General features: G+C 38.5%; 1 protein-coding gene across 1 annotated transcript in view; it reads left to right on the forward strand.

The window, feature by feature from the left end:
• Positions 1-23,185, forward strand: part of RYR3 (ryanodine receptor 3) — a 777,114-nt gene that overhangs the window by 262,401 nt on the left and 491,528 nt on the right. The window lies entirely within an intron of this gene.

Below are 23,185 nucleotides of genomic sequence, written 5' to 3' on the forward strand. Positions count from 1 at the left end.
GAAGGAAGGAAGGAGGAAAGGAAAGAAAGAAGGTCTAGTCAGTAAACCTCAAGTTAACTGGGCCACTTCTAGCCATCAAAATTTACCTCCCTTTGGAGAGGAGAGGAAGAGGGAGAGGACGAGCTGAGTTGCTCGACTGGCTGGGTCCTTATTCAGGCAGCTCAGACTACTCACAGGTTGTGATCCTGAGAGTCTTCCCCTCCCAGTTCAATTTGTTTTAATTAAAGGGGTCATCTCTTGACTCACTTCTGAAAGAGGCCTATTCCCAGAATGGGTGCTGCCTCACTCAAAGTGAGAACCTGAAAAGACCTTAGCTTAAAAGGGCCAGAGTCTCCCATTGCATCCTGAGCCATCTCTAGTCATCCTGATGAATATCTGGCCACTTAACCCAGATGGCTCTGGAGGAGAAAGTGAGACAGGTGACCTTACACAGCCCTCCCTTACTCAAATCCAAGTCAATTGCAAGTCATGTCATCATTTCCCTGATGTCATGGTCCTCTTTGAAAATGTAGGACAAGCACAACAATTCCTGGAATATATTTTCTCCTTGTGATTTGTCTCCTTGACTGTGCCAGCTCTGATCTTGTGATGATAATGTAAGGACAAAGCTCCACCTCCAACCCCATTAATGTAATTAAAGAAGGTCCAGAGTCATCACCATTCAATCAAATCAAGCATTCAGTTGAAAAGTATAAGCAAGGCATAGGTAAATCTTAAACATGGAAGACTTGAAGGGTTTTGGCCATTGCATGAAAGGCAGATGTCATATATCTTATGATTGGTTGAGAAAATCAAGTCACAATTCTTGGACAACATATAAATATAACAAGCCGATATAGAATTTTAGGCTGATAACTGGAGTGAACACTTATATTAGCACTTCAAGGTTTGTGAATTACTTCACATATATTATCTCATTGGATCCTCACAACAATTCTGTATTTTACTGTTACAGAATTGTTGTGAGGATCCAATGAGATTCTACTCATTTTATCTACTGCTATTATCTTCACTTTACTGATAAGGAAAATGAGACTGAAAAATGTTCAGTGACTTGCTCAAGTTCACACAGCTAGTATGTGTCAGAGGCAGGATTCAAACTCGGATCTTCCTAACTCCAAGTTTAGAGCTCTGTCAAGTAAACTACTTAGCTGTCTGTGATTTGTCTGCTCAACTATTCTGTCTTGTATGTGTATATTCAAAAGATGAACCTTGAGTTATTGTCATCAGGTCTAAGTCTGTTCTTTATTAGTCTGTGTTATTCTTGAAAATTGGTCAGGGGAAAAGAAGGAAAAATATTGTTGCTTAGATGGAGGGAGGAGGTTAAAAACAGAAAAATTATCCCCTGACTTGTTTCCCCCCCACCCTGATCTGAATGATGTGAATTATTTCACAGATGATCCAGTAGAAGAATTGGAAGCGTACTCAACAGGCAACTCATATACAATAGGAATTTCTGCTGTGGCATATTATAATATTTTCTAGAAACTTCATCCTAGAAGATCCCTTCAGCCCTAGAATTCCCACCTAAGTGGTACCCTGTGCCCCAAGGGCCTCTCCATCTGATTGAGATGCCTCTCCCTGGAACATTCATTTAAGGCGGGTGACCATCCTAGCCATATCTTCTCTTCCCACACTCCTGTGGACTTTTCCATCATGTCTCTAATGCTAAGTACCTTTTATCCCACCCCCATTTTATTTGTGGTCTTCCCCACAGAATGTCAGCTCCTTGTGGGTAGAGTTTATTTTTATTTTTTGCTTGTGTTTATATTCTCAGCTTTTAGCACAGTGCCTGGCACATAGTAAATTCTTAATAAATGTTTGTTGACTGACTCACATAATTAACAAGTGGTCATCTAGCCTCTTGTTGAAGACCTGAAAGAAGGGAGAAACTGCTCCTCTACCCAGGCAGTTCAACCACTTCAGGACACTTTTTTCTTGATGTTGAGCATATTTCTGCCTCGTTTTAATTTTAACCCATTATTGCCAGTTCCATCCTCTGGATCAAAATTGAAAAATTGTTGTTCCCTTTCCACATGACAGACCATCAGATACTAGAAGGCAGCTATCATATGTTCCACAAGTCTTTCTATTCTCTAGGCTCAACATAGCCTATTCTTTTATCCAATCATATGACTTGAAATCAAAGCCATTATCTATCCTAGTTGCTGTTTTCTGGATGTATTCCATTTTTATCAGTGTCCTTCTTAAAAAGTGATTTCTTCAGAGGCAGAGCCAAGATGGTAGAGTAGAGGAAGCCCTCAGCTGACCTCTGCCAAATTCCTCTCCACACTAGTTTAGAATAAATCCTCAAATCAAAATCTGGAGTGACAGAGCCAAGAAAAAGTCAGGGTGTGGCATCCTTCCAGCCTAGTACAACTTAGGAGTTTGGAAAGAGAGTTCTATAACACAGAGTTAGAGGCTGACCTGGAGCCCATGTGGATGATACACTAGTGGTGGGACTAAGTGGTAACAACAGAAGCAGCAGCAGTTTTGGGAACTCTTGAACCAGAGATGGTAAAGGGACCTGGTAATTGTATTGTTAATAGAATTGGAAGGTCTTTCTTGCCCATTAATAGGCCTAGGTGACCTGCTTTGAGCCTGAGTCACATGGAGATATAGTGGGAGGAGCCAAACAGGTGGAGCATAAAGTGGGAGAGTGAGATAGAGCTGAGAGAGAGAGAGGAGGCAGAAAGAGGCAGAGCAGCTAGCATGGGTTAGAGAGAGATATTTTGGTAAAGGAGCTTGTTTGTGGGGAGGCCTAATGGAGGGAAGGCTTGGGGACAGTGGTGCTCGCTGCATTGGAAATGTGTACCAACTTCTTTATTACCATGTTGGATTTGGCTTTCTGGTATATTATTAAATATCTTGGTTTTGTCTTCAAAGAAGAGAGTCTGTTACATCTTCTGATTCAAACCTGGAAATACACCTGCATATTCATAGCAGCCACTGTGGGTATTGCATTGACAATATAGCAATTGATCTGAAAGAGATTACAGGGTACCCTTTGCTAGCACTGGGTGCAGAACCAGACTCTGGCAACTCCATTATCTACCTGCTTTCTAGGTCACAGTTCAAGGAGAGGAGAGGAGCACTTTAAGTCAAAAGGGAGCAGGGAGAAGGGGCCCTAAGGAGAAGTAATGCTTTCTATCATAAGGGATCAGGAACCCAGAGGAACAGTATCACTGGCTATTCCAAGGGAGCAGAGACCCTAAGAAGCAGTACCAATTGTAATTTCAAGAGATCAGTGGTCTTTCCTGAGTAAGGACCAGAGCCCAAACCAGAAAATCAGTGACCATTCCTCTCCCCAGATCATACTGTTTTGAAAGCACTGAAAACTTCCAGATACCCAGAGCTAGTTGTGATGACAGCAGTGGGAACAAAACAAAACCTGAAACTTGGGACAGTACTTTTCCCCTCACCTCACTCCCACAACAGGAACAGAGCCCAAGTTTAACATATATTCAAAGTCAAGAAATAGGGTGGAAAAATGAGCAAAAATAAAAAAGAACTTGACCATAAACAGCTACTATGGTGACAGAGGTAATCAAGACACAGACTCAGAAGACAATGAAGTCAAAACAGCTATAAACAAAACCTCAAATGGGGAAATGTGAATTGGACATAAACTTAAGACTTCCTGAAAGACCTAAAAAATTATTTTCAAAATCAAAAAAGTGTAGTAGAGAAAAAATTAAAGAAAAAGAAATGAAAAGGAAGGAAGAAAATTATGAAAAAAACAATTTCTTGGGAAAAGAGACAGAACAAAAATTCTGAAGAAAATAAAACATTGAAAACAGAATTAGCTAAATGGTAAATGAGGCTAAAAGAAAGCTCATAGAAGAAAATTATTCCTTAAAAATGAAAATTTGGCAAGTGGAAGGTAATGACTCTTTGAGGTGTCATGAAACAATAAAACAAATTTTAAAAGATTAAAAAAACAGAAAATGTTAAATATGTCATTGGAAAAATAACTGACCTGAAAATAGAACCAGAAGAGATAATTTAAGAATTATTGGACTACCTGAAAATCATGTTCAAAGAAAGAGCTTAGACATCATATTTCTAGAAATTATCGAGGAAAACTGCCTTGATTCCTAAAACAATAGGCTGAAAGATATTGAAGGAAAATACCAATCACTACATGAAAGAGATGCCTAAATGAAAACTCCCAGAAATATCATAACCAAATTCCAGAGCTTTCAGGCCAAAGAGAAAATACTTCAAGTAGAAAGAAACTATTGAAATACTGTGGAACCACAATTAGGATCACACAAGATTTGGCAGCTACCATGTTAAAGGATCAAAGGGCTTGGAATTTGATATTCTAGAAGGCAAGGGAGCTAAAATAACCTACCCAGAAAAACTCAGTGTAATCCTTGAGGGAAAATCACCACATCTCAGACCCAACATCAGCTGTTCCATGCCCAGATTCTTCACAGTGGCTCTCTTTTGACCCAGGAAGATGCAGCAGCAACTGGTGACCAGAGGCCAACTCCTGAGACCTGGATTTATCTATTGATCTAGATCAAGGCCTTTGAGATTAAAATTGGCAGAGAGCAGTGCTAAAATCTATCTTACTATTGGTTACTTCAACCTAACCCAGGCCTACATGGACTTGGTCCTGGGCATGTAGGCTGAGTACCCTATGCTGTTGGCTTTACCTGAAGTAAATGGCTTTTTAGGGGTGAAGGGGGTGCCATCCCTGCTGCTTATGTTCACATAGATAGTTCTACAGTGAGGTCTGTAGCCTAGGGCAGCAAGAATTGCTACAACAGGGGCGGCCAGGTGGTGCAGTGAATAAGAGCATTGGTCCCAGCGTTGGGAGACCTGGAATCGGTTCTGGCCTCACATACTGGGCACCCACACAAAAATAACTGGCCATGTAGCCTTGAGCAAGTTACTTACCTCCAATTGCTTAAAAAAAAATTGATACAACTACAGGAATACTGGTGGAGTGGTTGGACCTTTTATGACAAAGGTCTATGACTGTACCTGGGAGGGAGATGTCTGCCCTCTCTCAAGTTGATTGGCTCTCCTTATTTTGGAGACAGGTCAGTTCATTAGGACCTAGAGTCACAGATTGACAGTGTGACAGAACTAAGCTCTGCAGCAGCAGCTCCACCAGGTGGAGAAACTAGCTGTTTGTAATGGGAATGTAAATTTTAAAGATCTTCCCTGCCCCTAGGCTAAAGTGCACCTGGAGCCTAGGGTGGGAGGCTTGTTTTTCAGTAGATACTTCTTGATTGGCCAGTGAGTCAATAAGGTTGTTAAATTCTCTGAGCTAGGAGAAGGCTATATAAGCCCTGATGTGTAGCTTTGTTTTGGGGCTCACTTTGAGAAGTGTTCTGTGATTTGATCTGGATTCTGGGAAGCCGTTGTCCAGAGCCCCCCGGCTTTGAAAAACCAAGATGTTGAAACCCAGATGTTGATTTGGTATGGATGTAATGGTTGGACAGTTTGGAAAGCTGTCTACTTGATCTGTTTCTGTCTTGATAATTCTGCCTGTATACTTTGAAGTTCAGGGTGCTGACCTTTTTCCCCTGAACGAGGTAAACGATATATGTTTGACTGATTAAAGTAAGCTTGTTAACCCATTTTGAGTTGCTTTCCTTTATCAAAGCAGATCCAAGAACCTGTGGTGGCAGCAAACCCTGAGGACGCTTGGGGTGCTTGCTGCTACACTGTTGTCTTGGTTGAAAGAGGCCTTCATGATCACAATATTGGACCCTTCCACTTAGACCACTATGCTTAAAATGCATAAATCAGAATGCTAGAGCAGTTTCTGGGATAGATCTAGACACAGCTTAGGTCCACTTTGAACCCAGATGAATCCTTGGACATGAGGACAATGCCTATGCCATAACCGCAGTGATTCTAGGTACCCTTTTGAGATCTTGTCTTATCACTTCTTTTCCTCTCATGGCAGTCACATACATATGACTTCTGCTCTGTGTGTCAGTGTTCATAAACTTCAGCTGTTGACTTCATTTTTGGACTTTTGCTCCCAGATGTTCAGGAACTGCTGTTATGAAATTGTTTGCCCCTTGATTGTTGTATAGGGAAATGAGAATTGCCTTGTTTCCCTGGACTCTGCCTCTCTGGACTTTGATAATCCTGATAGTTGTTTGGGGGGTAGAAAGGGATATGCTCATGGAACAATCCAGTTTGGCAGTATGTCTAGCTGTTTGCATTTTACAGAATAGATAATAGAAAATAACTGAGGTGATCACAGCAGAAAGATTGCAATAATGAAGACAAGCCAAGAAAGGGAGATTATCTCCACTCTAGTATAGCTGGCCCCTGAACCTTGGGTAGTGTGACTATGAACCTGAAATCTCCCACAGTGTAGCCTTTCTATATTTATGCCAGTGTTATAGACAGCAAAAATATTCCCAAAATAAGTCTTTGAATCCAATTTTCATAGGTTCTTGCTTCTAGGTCAGCAAGACAGTTCTTAATACATTTTTTTTGTAAATTTAAGGCCAACATTAGGTGTTCTGGTCTTGGATTGATAGAGAAGAAAAACTCCTTTCAGGCTTGGACCCTGGGACCCCCCTTTGTCTTTTAGGATGTTGTTTCTGGGTATTAACTGAGTGACATTAAATAAATATTTATCATGCTAAAAAAATTAAATTGAATCCCTCCCAGTAAGATCAGGAATAACACAAGGATGTCCATTATCACCAGTGTAATTCAATATTGTATGAGAAATGCTAGACATAGCAACAAGATAAGAAAAAGAAATTGGAGGAATAAAAATAAGCAGTAAGGAAACAAAACTATCACTCTTTGCAGATGGTATGATATTATTTAGAAAACCCTAGAGAATCAATTTACAAAACTGGTTGAAACAATTAACAACTTCAGCAAAGTTGCAGGATATAAAAATAAACCAACATAAATCATCAGGATTTTTATACACTAATAAAACCCAGCAATAGAGATGTAAAGAGAAATTCCATTTAAAATAACTGCAGATACTATAAAATACTTGGAAGTCTACCTGCCAAGAAAAACCCAGAGACTATGTGAACACAATTACACAACACAAATAAGTGCACATAATCATATAAAGATAGATCTAAACAACTGGAGAATTCAGTTGTTTGTTAGTATAATGAGCCAAAACAATAAAAATAACAATACTTCTTAGGTCAATTTACTTCCCAGTGCCATACCAATAGAATACCAGAGCATTACTTTATAGAGCTAAAAAACTGAAACAGAATTCATCTAGAAGAACAAAACACAAAGAATATAATGGGAATCTAAAATGTGAAAGAAGGCCACCTGGTAGTTCTGGATTTCAAACTTTATTACAAATTGGCAATCATCAGAACAGTTTGGTACTGGCCAAGAAACCAAATGGTGAATCAATGTACTAGATTAGGTACACAATACATGGTCATAAATGACCATAGTAATATAGTGTTTGATAAACTTAAAGACCCAAACTCTTGGAGAAAGAACTCACTATCTTTCAAAAATTGCTGGGAAAACTGGAAAGCAGTTTGGAAGAAACTAGGCATAAACATATCTTACACTGTATGCTGAGATAAGGTTAAAATGAGTACCTTATTTAGACATAAAAGGTGATATTGTAAGCAAATTAGGGGAGCATGGGAAAAAGTACCTGTCAGATCTATGGATAATGGAAGATTTTATGACCAAACAAGAAATAGAGAGAATCACAGGAAATAAAGTAGATCATTTTGATTACATGAAATCAGAACTAATACAGCCAAAATTAGAAGGAAAACAGGAAACTGAGGGAAAATGACACAGGCCTCATTACTAACATATATAGGAAACTAAGCCAAAATTATAAAAATACACCCAATTCTCCAATTGATCAATGGCCAAAGGATATGAAGAGACAATTTCAGAAGAAGAAATCAAAGCGATCAATAATCACATGAAAAAATGTTTTAAAACAACTCTAAGATACCCCCTCACACCTATTAGATTGTCCAACATCACAGAAAAGGAAGATGACAAATGCTAGAGGGGCTGTGGAATAATTAGGACAGTAATTCACTGTTGGTGGAGTTGTGAAATAGTCCAACCATTCTAAAGTACAATTCGGAACTGTGCACAAAAGGCAATAAAACTGTGCATAACCTTTGACCTAGAAATACCACTATTAGGTCTGTATCACAAAGAAATCAAAGAAAAGGGTAAAGTACCTATTTGTACAAAAATATTCATAACATCTTTCTTTGTACTGGCAAAGAATTGGAAATTGATGGGATGCCCATCTTTTAGGGAATGGTGGATCAAGCTGTTTTACAGGATTGTGATGAAATACTATTGTGCTATAAGAAATGACAAACAGTATGGTTTCAGTAAAACCTGAGAAGACTTATACTTCAAACTCATACAGAATGAAGTGAGCAGAACCAGAAAAACACTGTACATAGTGACACGAATATTGTAAGGATGATCAAATGTGAAGTATTTAGCTTCTCTGGTCAAGACAATAATCCAAGACTATTCTGAAGGAACCATGATGAAAAATGTTATCTACCTCCAGAGAAAGAATTTGTGAGTGCAGACTTAAGCATACTTTTTTCCCCTTTTTAAATTTTTCTTGTTTGTGCTCTTTCTTTTACAACATGGTTAATGGGGAGATATTCTTTTGCATGACTTCACACATGTAATTGATATATTGTTTGCTTTCTCAAGGGGTAGGAAAGGTGTAGGAGGAAGGAAGAGAATTTGGAACTCAAATTTTTTTTTAAAGTGAAAGTTAATTTTTACAGATACACACATATATTTCAAAAGTGACTCCCTTGGGTGGCTAGGTGGCGAAGTTAATAGAGTACTGGCCCTGAAGTCAGGAGGACCTGAGTTCAAATCTGGCCTCAGACACAATACTTACTAGCCATGTGACCTTGGGCAAGTCACTTAACCCCAATTGTCCTGCCTTCTCCTCTCCGAAAAGAAAAAGAAAACTATTTGGGGTGGCTAGGTGGCGCAGTGAATAGAGCACCGGCCCTGGAGTCAGGAGTATCTGAGTTCAAATCCAGCCTCAGACACTTAACACAAAAAATTAGCCATGTGACCTTGGGCAGGTCACTTAACCCCAATTGCCCTCCAAAAAAAAAAAAAGCAAGAAAAAAAAGTGACTCCCTGAATTGAACACAATACCTTAGTTTAGGTCAGAGTAAGGCAGAGTATAGTGGGACTGTCACTTCCCTGTTCCTGGAAGTTGTTGCCCTCTTAATGCTAGGATCTAATACTTAATTTATTGGCTGCCACTTCGCATTGCTTATTCATATTGAACTCACAGTCCACTAAAACCCCAAGACCTTTTTTTCATAAGAAGTGATGTATACTTCCTATGCCTTCCTAGTCTCATACTTTTAAATATGTTTTGTGTATGTGTATCTATGAGCAAAGATGTTTAATTTATTATTCCTATTTAATTATCATCTTAGATTTAATCCAGATGCTCTTACCAGTCAAGATCCTTCTTGGGGAAGATATCGCTTCCACTGGACATATTGCTACTGAGTTAGGATACCATTGGTGAGGAGTTTATGGGAGTCTTTAAAAAATTCCTACTGTTATACCCTCTTAACTGTGTAGAGCCTAATGGAAAATTGGGAAGGCTGGTTATGTAATTATTGAGAAAAATCAAGATGCTGCAAGGTTGCTTCTAATTAATCAGAGGAAATCAAACTGTATCATTTTTTCATTTTAAAAATGTTTAATTGGTGCTTTTTTAATTTACATTGTAGTCATTTCCATCTTACCCTTCCCCTTCCCCAGGTATATAGATCCTTCATTATGACATAGACAAACAAAACTAGGATGGAACCAAGATGGTGGAATAGAAGCACAAACTTGGCCTGAGCTCCCACTGCAGTCACTTCCAATACATGTAAAAAAATGATTCTAAACAAATTTTAGAGCTACAGAACCCACAAAGTGACAGAAATAAATCTCCTGCTGAAGGCAGCCCAGCAGCCCTACAGGAAGGCTCTATCACACTGTCTTGGGACCCAAGCACAATCCCACATGAGCTGCATGGTTCTAGCCCCAGAGTGGCCCCAACCAGCAGCACCCAGAGCAGACTTCAGGAGAGTGAATCACCAGTAGCTGTGGCAGTTGCTGACTTCTCAACACATAAACTCCAAAGACTAAGTAAAAGGTCAGTTTGGGGGGTGGAGTCAAGATGGCGGAGTAGAAGCAGGACCTCCGAGTGGCTCTGGCTTCCGCCTTCCCCAATCAATGTAAAAAGGGGACTCTGAACAAACTTTGGAGCTGCAGAACCCACAAAATGACACAGAGAAGCTAACCTCCCGCTGAGGACAGACTGGCAGGCCGACAGGAGTCAGCCAGCACAGCACTCTGAGAGCTGAGCCCAGGCCCACTTGAGCCGGAGGTTTTAGCCCCAGGGCAGGTATAACCAGCTGCTGGCTGGAGGGACTCCAGATCAGCAGCAGCTGTGGCCGTTTCCAGAATTATCAACACATAGATGCAAAGGACAAAGTGAGAGGTCAGTGCAGTCTGGACTTTGGGACCAGTAAGTGGGAGTCAATGGCTTTTTGCCCCTGGGGCGAGAAGCCGCTGAGATGCCAGCACACCCAGCCAGTGCCACATGGCAGCTTCGGCTCCTGGCCTTCAGACTGTAGGGGGACCAAGCAACCAGTCTGAGGGGTAATCGCTCTTGCTTTAACCTGCTTGGATCTGGATTGCAGTCTAGAGTGGAGGTGCTGGGGTGTGTGACCAGCATGTCAGAGCATGTAGAGGCCTCAGAGAGGACACCCAACTAATACCTCTGGCAGCTGAGAAAATCCCAGCATTTGGGACAAAAGCTCCCCTGTCTGGTGGCAGAGTCCTACTGTGGCAAAAAGGCCAGGGTGACTGAGGGGTGACATGACCAGGCAAAGGAAACAAAGCAGACAGAAGATTCCAACATTAGACTCCTATTTTGGGGACAAAAAGGAGAAAAGCATGGAACAGGAGGAAGACAGTGAAGTCAGAACTCCTGCACCAAAAGCTTCAAAGGAAAATACCTGCTGGTTACAGGCCATAAAGGACCTTAAGAAGCAAATAAGAGAAGTGGAGGAAAAACTGGGAAGAGATATGAGAACGATGAAAGAAAATTATGAGAGTCAACAGCCTGACTGAGAAAAATAACACCTTAAAAAATAGAATAACTCAAATGGCAAAAGAGGCTCAAAAAGGCAATGAGAAGAATGCCTTAAGAAGCTGAATTTTCCAGGTGGAAAAAGAATCTCAAAAGCTCAATGAGGAGAATCATTCCTTCAGTATTAGTTTGGAGCAAATGGAAGCTAATGACTTTCTGAGAAATCAAGATTCTGTTAAACAGATTCAAATAAATGAAAGAGTAAAAGGCAATGTGAAATATCTCATGGGAAAAATCACTGACCTGGAAAATAGATCCAGGAGAGATAATTTAAAAATTATTGGACTACCTGAAAGCCATGATCAAAGTAAGAATCTAGAAATCATCCTCGAGGAAGTTCTCAAAGAAAACTTCCCTGATGTTTTAGAACATCATAAGAGGGCAAAATAGAGGTTGAAATAATCCACTGATCGCCTCCTGAAAAAGATCCCAAAAAGAAAACTCCTAGGAATATTATAGCCAGGTTCCAGAATTCCCAGTGTAAGGAGAGAATATTACAAGCAGGCAGAAAGATACAATTTGAATATTGTGGAAACTCAATCAAGATAACCCAGGATCTGGCAGCTTCTACACTGAGGGATCAAAGGACTTGGATTATGATATTCCAGAGGGCAAGGGAGCTGGGATTAAAACCAAGAATCACCTACCCAGCAAAACTGAGTATCATGTTTCAGGGGAAAATATGGTCATTCAGTAGAATAGAGGACTTTCAAGCATTCTTGCTGAAAAAAACAGAGTTGAATAGAAAATTTGACATTCAGATACAAGAAGCAAGAGAAGCATAAGAAGGTAAACAGGAAAAAGAAATCATAAGGAACTTATCAAAGTTGAACTTTTAACATTCCTACATGGAAAAACAATTATAATCAAAACTTTTCTCAGTATGAAAATAGTTGAAGGGAATATATATGTCTATATCAGAGTGTATACAGGTAAATGAATATATATGTGAATGTATGTATATATGTTTACAGGTATACATAGATAGAGGGCACAGGATCAATTTAATAGGAAGGGATGATACTTAAAAGGTGAAATTAAGAGCTGAGAGAGGAATATAATGAGAGGAGATGGGGAGAGACAGAATGGGGTAAACTATCTCATATAGAAGAGACAAGGGAAAATGGTTACAATGGAGGGGAAGAATAGGAAGGCAAAAGGGAATGGGTGAACCTTATTCTCATTGAATTTGGCTTGGGGAGGGAATGAAATGCACACTAAATAGGGTGTCTCACCCTACAGGAGAGTAGGGGGGAAGGGAATGAGAGGGGGGATGATGGAAGGGAGGGCAGGCGTGGGGGGAGGGAAGTTGGAAGCACCCACTTTTGAATAGGAAAGGGATCAAAGTAGAGAATAGAACAAGTGGGAGGTGGGATAGGAGGACGGGAAATATGGTCAGTCTTTTACAATATATCTAGTAAGTTAATGTTTTGCATTAGCTACACATGTACAACCTATACTGAACTGCTTATCTTCCCAGTAAAGGTGGGTGACAAGGGAGGAAGGGAATGAATCTGGATTCAAAGTTTTAAAATCAAATGTTTAACATATATATACTATTATTAATACTACTTTACATATAATTGGGAAATAAGATATACAGACACTGAGGCATAGAGATCCACCATGCCCTACTGGAAAAGTCAAAGGAGGTATGGTAGAAGATATGAGAGAGCAGATTGGAGGAGGGTTTATCCTGTGGTACTGCTATTTTGGGGTCGTAGGTAGGAAAAAACGGGGAGATAAATTGTAACTCAAAATCTGGCAGAAATGAATGATGTAAATCAGAAGTTAATAAAGCATTTGAAAAAAAATATTAAATATAAAAGCAAATTTAAAAAATAAATGATATTCTACAGTAGATTGTATCTTAAGGTCATACAACTGAGTGAAATGTGTACAGAACTTAATATAGGGAGATAGATAATATCTCATTATTTTCATTAAGATTTTATGGTGCAGTCTATCTTATTTATTTTTTATTAAATTATTTATTTTTGGTTTTGAACAATCCCTTCCTTAAGTTTTAAATTTTCTCCCCCTCCTTATCCTCTCCTTCCCCAAGATGGCTTACAATCTTATATGGGCTCCACACATACATTCCAATTAAATACATTTTCACTTTAGTCATGTTGCGTAGAAGAATTATAACAAATGGAAAAAAACCATTAGAAAGGAAAAACAAATAAAACAAACAAAAAAAAAAGGAAATAATCTGCTTTGTTCTGTATTCTGACTCCATAGTTCTTTCTCTGGATGTGAGTGGCATTTTCTGTCATTTGCTCTTTGGAATTGTTTTAGGTGCTTGCATTGCTGTGATGGGCTAAGTCTATCAAAATCAGTCTTCACACACTGGCTGTTACTGTGTACAATGTTCTCCTGGTTCTGCTCCCCTCACTCAGAATCAGTTCATATTATTCTTTCCAGGTTTCTCTGAAGTCTGCCTGTTGATCGTTTCTTATAGCACAATAGTATTCCATTATATTCATATACCACAACTTGTTTAACCATTCCCTAATTGATGAACATCCCCCTGATTTCCAGTTTTTAGCCACCACAAAAAGAGCTGCTATGAATATTTTTGTACATACGGGTCCTCCCACTTGTATGATCTCTTTTGGTGATACACACCTACAAGCGGTATTGCTGGGTCAAAGGGTATGCATAGTTCCAAATTGCTCTCCAGAATGGTTGGATCAGCTCACAGCTCCACCAACAATGAATTAGTGTTCCAACATTCCCACATCATCTCCAACATTTATCATTTTTCTGTTTTGCCATGTTAGCCATTCTGATAGGTGTGATGTGGTACCTCAGAGTTGTTTTGATCTGCAACTCTCTAAACAATAGTGATTTAGAGCATTTTTTAATATGACTATAGATAGCTTTAATTTCTTCCTCTGAAAACTGCCTGTTTATATCCTTTGACCATTTATCAATGGAGGAATGACTTGAATTCTTATAAATTTGACTCAGTTCTCTATATATTTAAAAATGAGACCTTTATCAGAAACACTGGTTGTAAAAATTCTTACCCTGTTTTCTACTTCCCTCCTAATCTTGCATTGGTTTTGTTTGTGCAAAAGCTTTTCAATTTAATGTAATCAAAATTATCCATTTTGCATTTCATAATGTTCTTTATTTCTTGTTTGATCATAAATTCCTCCATTCACCATAAATCTGACAGATAAACTCTCCATTGCTCCCCTAATTTTTTAATATTATCAGCCTTTATACCTAGATCATGTACCCATTTGAACTTGATTCTGGTACACACTGTCACACATTTGTCTATGCCCAATTTCTGTCATACTCTTTTCCAGTTTTCCCAGCACTTTTTGTCAAACAGTGAGTTCTTATCTTGGAAGCTGGGGTCTTTGGGTTTGTCAAACAGTAGATTGCTATAATCATGGAGTACTATGTCTTGTGTACCTATTTCACTCATCTACCCTCCTATTTCTTAGCCAGTACCAAGTGTTTTGATGATTACTGCTTTATAATACAATTTAAGATCTGGTATGACTAGGCCACCTTCCCGAACATTTCTTTTCATTAATTCCCTTTATATTCTGGACCTTTGTTCTTCCAGATGAATTTTGATATTATTTTTTCTGGCTCTAAAAATAATTTTTGGTGGTTTGATTGGTATGGCACTGAATAAGCAAATTAATTCGGTAGAATGGTCATTTTTATTATATTAGCTCAGCCTACCCATGAGCAACTGACATTTTTCCAGTCACTTAGATCTGACTTTATTTGTGTGAAAAGCGTTTTGTAATTCTGTTCATTTTGTCCCTGGGTTTGTTTTGGTAGGTACAGTCTATCTTATTTAAATGGAACAGATTGAATAAAAGGCAGAGCAAAGTAGGAATATATCACAAGTAAAGCAGAACAAGAAGCAGTGTGACAAAAATTGAAAAAGAAGCAAATTTAGATTTGATGTTAGGAAAATCTTCCTAATAGAACTCTTCAGAAATGGAAAGCAATGCCTCTTCACTGGACATCTTCAAGCAGAAGATAACTTGTTAGTTATGTTCAAGTGGGGATCACTTTTAAGTATGTATTAGACTAGAAGGTCCTTTCCAGGTATAAATTTCTGTGAGACTATGATAATTATAGAAATACACAAACTAAGGGAGAAAGAATAGCAAAAAGCATATGGATGAAAAGTAAAAGAAGCAAACAACTATGTTATAGTGAGAATTGGTTATTAGTTTTCTGTGTGATACTTGGCAAATAACTTCACTTTGCTTCAGTTTCTTTATCTATACATTGGGGGTAATAATACTTGCCCTGCTTACTTTATAGAATTGGGGATCAGATGAGCTACTGAGCATTAACTCTCTTGGAAAAATGTAAAAGTTTGATATGAATATAAAATATTACTGTTAGTCAAATCTAAATATATTTAGCTAGCACTTAGTTTGGAGAAAATGTTTGTCGTGATGTGAAAGGTATAGATTTTTATCAAGGTCCTTCAGTTATCACCTGGTTGATAGTGAGTGACTAATTTTGAAAAAGTGTTAGGTAATCCTGTCCTGGTCTTGACTGAAGATCTCAGCACTTTTCTTCCTCCTTTTTTTCTCTCTTTGGCCCTTTGCTACCCCCACTGCAGTTATGAATAGAATTTGAACCTAGAATATGGAATTGTCGTAAAACTGTCAATACAAAGGTATTGATTAAGGATTAGGGCACCCTTGGGGGAAATGTAATATAAGTAAGTCTGTGTAATAGAGTGGAAACACACTTGACTTGGAATTGGAAATCTTCTGGGTTCATATCCCAGATGATACTTAGTAACTGTGTGACCTCAAGTAAGACATTTAGCCTCTCCATGCTTTAGTTCCCTCATCTGCAATGTGAAAGGGTTGAGATAGGAATGCATTCCCTCCTCACTTCTACCTTTCAAAATTTCCAGCTTCCTTCCAAGCTCAACTCAAGTGCTACCTCATTCATGAAGCCTGGACTGATCTCCCTAGTTGATAGTACCTCCCTTTCTAATTACTCTATATTTGTTTTAAGTATCCCTAAAGTCTATGTATAGTTTAAAATATTAATAACTTCTGTCCTATAGGAGCTAAAAACAATCTAGAACATGTAGTAAAGAGATGAAAAGTGGATAATATTTTCTGGTTAACTGAGTTTAAATCTGTAATATCATTTAGAAGAAAATTTACAACTTTGGGAAGATGTCAGAATTAAGGTGTATTCTTAAAAATCTCTCATTTCAAAAGAACTTTGTGCTACAAACACTGATTGATATAATGAATTCCAACATGGAATTGTAGAACTCTATTGTGTTTGACAGTGGACCTATTGATACTTAACAGTCCTAAGATTAAACAGTAGAAAACTTAGTAAAAGGGAAAAAATACAGTATAATTCTGTTATCATTCCTAGACCCTACTGTGATCTATTCTATAACTGCCTCTAAATACAGACACAGCTTTTACCCACAGATATCTTGAGAAAGCAAACCATCCCTCTGGATTCCCTGAGGCTCTCAACTAATCTTCTATATATGACTTATGATCTTCTGAAACTAATTTCAACTTTCCATTGCAAAATATACAGGCATTGCTCACTTCCTTCACCTTTCCTCTGAGCTAGTATCATCACTACTGTCTATTTTTTTGTAGTTAATTATAGGAATTTGGGAGATGAAGTGAAAATACTAGAAAGAGATAAAAACAGAGATTGTTCCCTCTGTGTACCATGTGAGTACCATGACTGTGTTGGAACAACATTTCTACATTAAATTGACAAAGAAAAGCTGACCTTCCCACTTTATAAATTTCATATGAAGCAACTGCTATAGTCTAGACATGGGATAAAAACATAGAAATGAAATAGTCCCTACACTCAAGTAGCTTATGTTCTATTGGTAGAAATGATGTATGTGCAAAAGAACATACAAAATACAGGACATCTCAAAAGTCCATATGCACTTTAAAATAGTAAAAACAAGTTCTATAGGAGATAAAGAACAACTGCAAAATATAGTAGAGAAGTGATTAATTAAATTCTAGTATGTTTAATTTTAAAATGACTCCAAAAAGAATAAAATAACTCAAATGAAACTATATTATAAGCTAATGTCAAGGATCAGAGTGGAACACAGGCACTATTTTCTAATATCCCAGGACATGTCCTAGGCAATCTTGTAATAATTTACTTCCCTTATATATACAAAAATCCTTGTCAGAAACATTCTCTCTCTCTCTCTCTCTCTCTCTCTCTCTCTCTCTCTCTCACACGCGCACACACACACACACACACACATATCAAGGGCACCACCATTCTTCCAGTTATTCACAGCCTTGGAGTTATCTTTTTTAAATATTTTTATTTTGTGAAATATTTCCAAATTACATGTCAAAATTTTTACATTCACTTTTTAAAAATTTTGAGTTCCAATTTCTCTTCCTCCCTCTTGCCCCTCCCCTACCCCTTGAGAAAGCAAGCAATATGATATCAATTATGCTTGTGAAGTCACACAAAAAATGCTTCCATATTTTCCATGTTTGAAAAGAAAACACACAAAAAAAACCAAGGAAAATGAAATCTAAAAATTATGCTTCAGTTTGCATTCAGAGTTCATGAGTTCTCTCTCAGGAGGTGGATAGCATTTTTCATCGTGGGTCCTTCAGAATTGTCTTGGGTCATTGTCTTGATCAGAGTAGCTAAGTCTTTCATAGTTGATCATTCTCACAATATTGTTTTTACTGTATACAATGTTCTCATGGTTCTGCTTCCTTCACTTTGTATTACTTCATTTAAGTCTTCTCAGGTTTTACTGAAGCCACCTTGCTTGTCATTTCTTATAGCACAATAGTATTCCATCAAAATCCTATGAAATAGCTTGTTCATCCATTCCCCAATTAATGGGCATCCCCTCAATTTCCAATTCTTTGCCATCACAAAAAGCAATGATAAATATTTTTGTACAAATAGGTATTTTTCCTTTTTCATTTATCTCTTTGTGGTATTGAAGGTCAAAGGGTATGCACACTTTTATAGCCCTTTGGGCATAGTTCCAAATTCTTCTCCAGAAATGTTGGACCATTTCACAACTTGACCCACAGTGCTTTAGCATCCCAATTTTTCCACATTCCCTTGGAATCATCTTTGACTTTTTTACTCTCCCTCACCCTCCATACCCAATTAGTAGTTAATTCTTGATTCTACCTTCTCATTGTCTCTTGTATCTGTCTCCTTCCCTCCACTGACACCATAACTCACCTTTCCTTTTGCCTAGATCAGGTCCTCGTTACCTCTTGTCTGGATGATTACAATAACTTTCTAATTGGTTTTCCTTCCTCTACTTTCGGCTCTTACTGATATATTCTCCAGAGAGCTTCCAAATGGGTATTCCTGGGGTGGCTAGGTGGCACAGTGAATAGAGCACTGGCCCTGGAGTCAGGAGAACCTGAGTTCAAATCTGGCCTCAGATACTTGACACACTTACTAGCCATGTGACTTTGGGCAAGTCACTTAAGCCCCTTGCCCTCCAAAAAGCAAAACAAATAAAATAAAAACAAATTAGTATTCCTATAGCACAAAGCTGACTATATTACTTCCTTTCTCAAGAAACTTTTATGGGTGGAGGCAAGATGGTGGCATAGAAGCAAGAAAACTCCATATGCTCCCTCCATAACCACCTTAAATACCTATAAAAATGATTGTAAATAAACTTTAGGACTACAGAACCCATAAAGTGACAGAGAGAAATAAACCTCCCACTAAAGGCAGCCAGGCAGGCTGGCAGGAATGGTCCATTGCAGCATGCTGGGAGCAGAGCCCAGCATGAGCCTGTGGTTTTAGCAGGTGGCCCTCCAACCAGCTGCCAGCTGGAGGGACTTCAGGAGATTGGATCACTAGCAGCTGTAGTGGTCTCCAGGATTATCAACCTATAAATGACAAACACAAAATAAGAGGTCAGTGTGGAATTTGTGGCACCAAGGGGCCAGGGGTGTGGTCCATCCTCTGAGAAGCAGCTGGGGCGAAGTGGCTACATGGTTACTTCAGAGCTCCTGGCCTGCAGAGTGTGTAGGGAGACCAAGCAACCAGTCTGAGGGGTAATTGCTCTTGCTTTAACCTCCTTGGATCTGGATTACTGTCTCAGGTGGAGGTCCTGAGGTGTGCAAACAGCTTGCCAGAGCGTATGGAGGCTTCAGAGAGGGCACCCAAGTAATACCTCTGGCAGCTGAGAAAACCCCAGTGTTTGGTATGAAGTTCCCCTGTCTGGTAGCAGAGTCCTACTGTGGCAAAAAGCCCAAAAGTCAAGTAATTGAGTGACAATGTGAGCAAACAAGGGAAGCAAAATAAACAAAGCAACCCAACTTTACACTCCTATTTTGGGGACAAAAGGATCAGAGCATGGAAAAGGAGGAAGAAAGTGAAGTCAGAACTCTTGTACAAAAGCTTCCAAGAAAAATATGAACTGGTTACAGGTCATAGAAGACCTTAAGAAGGATTTTGAAAACCAAATTGGGAAGAGAAATGAGAATGATGCAAGAAAATCATGAAAAGAGAGTCAACGTAACTGAAGAAAATAACACCTTAAAAAATAGACTAACTCAAATGGCAAAAGAAGCCCAAAAAGCCAATGAGGAGAAGAATGCCTTAAAAAGCCAAATTTGCCAGATGGAAAAAGAATCTCAAAAGCCCACTGAAGAGAATGATTCCTTCAGAATTAGATTGGAGCAAATGGAAGCTAGTGACTTTATGAGAAGCCAAGATACTATTAAACAGATCCAAACAAATGAAAAAATAGAAGGCAATGTGAAATATCTCATTGAGAAAACCACTGACCTGGAAAATAGATCCAGGAGAGATAATTTTAAAAATTATTGGACTACCTGAAAGCCATGATCAAAAAAAGAACCTAGAAATCATCCTTCAAGAAATTCTCAAGGAAAATTGCTCTGATGTTTTAGAACCAGAGGGCAAAATAGAGGTTGAAAGAATCCACCAATCACCTCTTGAAAAAGATCCCCAAAAGAAAACTTCTAGAAATAGTATAGCCAGGTTCTGGAGTTCCCAGGTCAAGGAGAAAATATTACAAGCAGCCAGGAAGAAACAATTTGAATATTGTGGAAACACAATCAGGATAACCCAGGATCTGGCAGCTTCTACACTGAGGGACTGATGGGCTTGGAATATGATATTCCAGAGGTCAAAGGAGCCAGGATTAAAACAAAGAAGCACCTACCCAGCCAAACTGAGTATCATGTTTCAGGGGAAAATATGGTCATTCAATGAAATAGAGAACTTTCAAGCATTCTTGATGAAAAAACAGAGTTGAATAGAAAATCTGACATTCAGATACAAGAAGCAAGAGAAACATGAGAAGGTAAAAAGGGAAAAGAAATCATAAAGAACTTACCAAAGTTGAACTATTTACATTCCTACATGGAAAAATGATAATTGTAACTTATGAAACTTTTCTCAGTATGAGAATAGTTGAAGGGAATATAAATGTGTACATATATACACATACATACATATGTCTATATAGGAGGGTATATGGGTGTATTAATACATATATAAGTGTGTGTGCATATATATATATATGTACAGGTATACATAGATAGAGGGCACAGAATCAATTGAATAGGAAGGGATGATACTTAAAAGGTGAAATTGAGAGGTGAGAGGAATATAATGAGAGGAGATGGGGAGAGACGGAATGGGGTAAATTTTCTCATATAGAATAGGCAAGGGAAAACTGTTACAATGGAGGAGAAGAACAAGAAGGCAAAAGGGAATGAGGCAACCTTACTCTCATTGAATTTGGCTTAGGGAAGGAATGACATATACACTAAATAGGATATATTGCCCTACAGGAGAGTAGGGGGAAGGGGATGAGAGTGGGGGATGATGGAGGGGAGGGCAAATTGGGGGGGAGGGAAGTTGGAAGAACACTTTTTTTTTTGCTTTTTGGAGGGCAATGGGGGTTAAGTGACCTGCCCAAGGTTATGTGGCTAGTTTTTGTGTTAAGTGTCTCATACCGAATTTAAACTTAGGTCCTCCTGCCTCCAGGGCCGGTGCTGTATTCGCTGCACCACCTAGCCACCCTTGAAGCACACACTTTTGAAAAGGGACAGGGTCAAAATAGAGAATAGAGCAAGTAGGGGGCAAGATAGGATGGAGGGAAATATAGTCAATCTTTCACAATATATCCACTATGGAAATGTTTTGCGTAGCTACACATGTACAACCTGTATTGAATTGCTTATCTTCCCAGTAAGGGTGGGTGATGAGGGAGGAAGGAAAAAAATCTGGAATTCAAAGTTTTAAAATCAAATGTTTAGAAAAAATATTATTATTATTTTACATTCAACTGGGAAATAAGATATACAGGCACTGGGGTATAGGGATCCGTCTTCCCCTACTGGAAAGTTGGAGAGGGGATAGGGGAGGATATAGGAGAGAGCAGATTAGGGGAGGGGGTATACAGTAGGATTGCTGTTTTGGGGTGGTTGGTAAGGGAAAGATGGGGAGAAAATTTGTAACTCAAAATCTTGTGGAAATGAGTGATGTAAACCAAAAATAAACAAAGAAACTTATGGCTCCTTGTTTCTTCTAGAATAAAATGCAAACTCCTCTATCTAACATTTAAGACTCTTTATACTCTGGCTGTATCTTATGTTTCTGGGATTCTCTACCCCCACCCCCATGTAGTTTTTGCTTTAGCCAAACTAACCTTGTGATTCCCCATACATTCCATTTCCAACTTCTACACCTTTGCACAGTCTGTTCCCTGTGTCTAGAATGATCATCTTAAGCAACTACTAGCTCTCTTCAAGGCTCAACTTAAGTTCCACTGCCTTAAAAATTAGGACTTTCTTGATTCTTCTAGTTGGTAGTCCCTATCCTCACTTTTCTTCCCTACCACAATCATTCTCTATAGTTATATGTATATATATATATACATATATATATATATATGTGTGTGTGTGTGTGTGTGTGTGTATACACATATGCATATATACATGCACATATACACACACATATATTTACATAAATGTGTACATGTATTCCCACAATAGGCTAAGCTCCTTGAGAGTAAGGATTTTTTTTTAACTTTTACATCTTTATCTCTATCACCTAGCTTTTAATAGCTGCTTAATATAAAGTTATTATTATCATTTGATAAAACTAGTGTTTCTGTTTTAGAAGTTTCCAGTAATCAAAGTAAAAATAAACTATCTGATTAGTGTATTGTTCAGGCCCAAGGTTCTATGCTTAGCTGTCTGGTCTGGAGTTCATTACCATTAAAATATGAACAGAGGATGGACAAGAGGGAAAGAATGTATCTAAACTCAGACCAATCCATTTGCATGCTAGCCTGTGGCTCTAACCAAAGGTTTCTTTATTGAAAATGTTGGTAAAAATGAACTTTGAATACTTTTCATAGCTCCCATTTATCCATGATGTTCCATTCCCTCCTACTTATGGATAGTTAACCATAATCCATGAATTCCCAGTTCAGAATCAGAGTATGAGTGATGCGCAAATACTGGAAACCAGTGGATGTGCATCTCTCCATGACACTCTTCAGTTTTCCCTTGAGTGGGACCAGATGTTAAAATAAAGTAAGCCAGAAAATCAGTCTGTTCCCAAACTGAATCCCTGCATGATTTGGTTTGATACTTGTTTTCTTTTAAGTCTTTATATTCAAAGCAGTCTCTTGGCTAAGAAAATAGTGTGTTTAGTAATAATTTTAGTGAATGGGCAGAAGATACCACTGCTCTTAATGGGAGGAATTGGCAAGATGTTGAAAAATAACCATAAGCCTTCAGACACACATTTGTGTTTCTAGGCTTTAGTTACATCACTTATCTTTCTTTCCCTTACCCTAAATGCTTCTGAGAAGTTTCAAAGGAAGGTAAGAGGCATCTATCTTGTTTCCATGCATTAGTTTTTAAAATGCTAAATTTCAGTTCATCATAAGGGATCACTTCTTTAAGGAAGGATTACAGCACTCAGTAATATGTCTTTTGAGTGTGTTGCATGAGT

The sequence above is a fragment of the Petaurus breviceps genome, unplaced genomic scaffold (genome assembly GCF_028583685.1).
Source record: "Petaurus breviceps papuanus isolate PSGF00001 unplaced genomic scaffold, PetGlider_PUasm1.0 37, whole genome shotgun sequence".
Classification (NCBI taxonomy): Eukaryota; Metazoa; Chordata; class Mammalia; order Diprotodontia; family Petauridae; genus Petaurus; species Petaurus breviceps.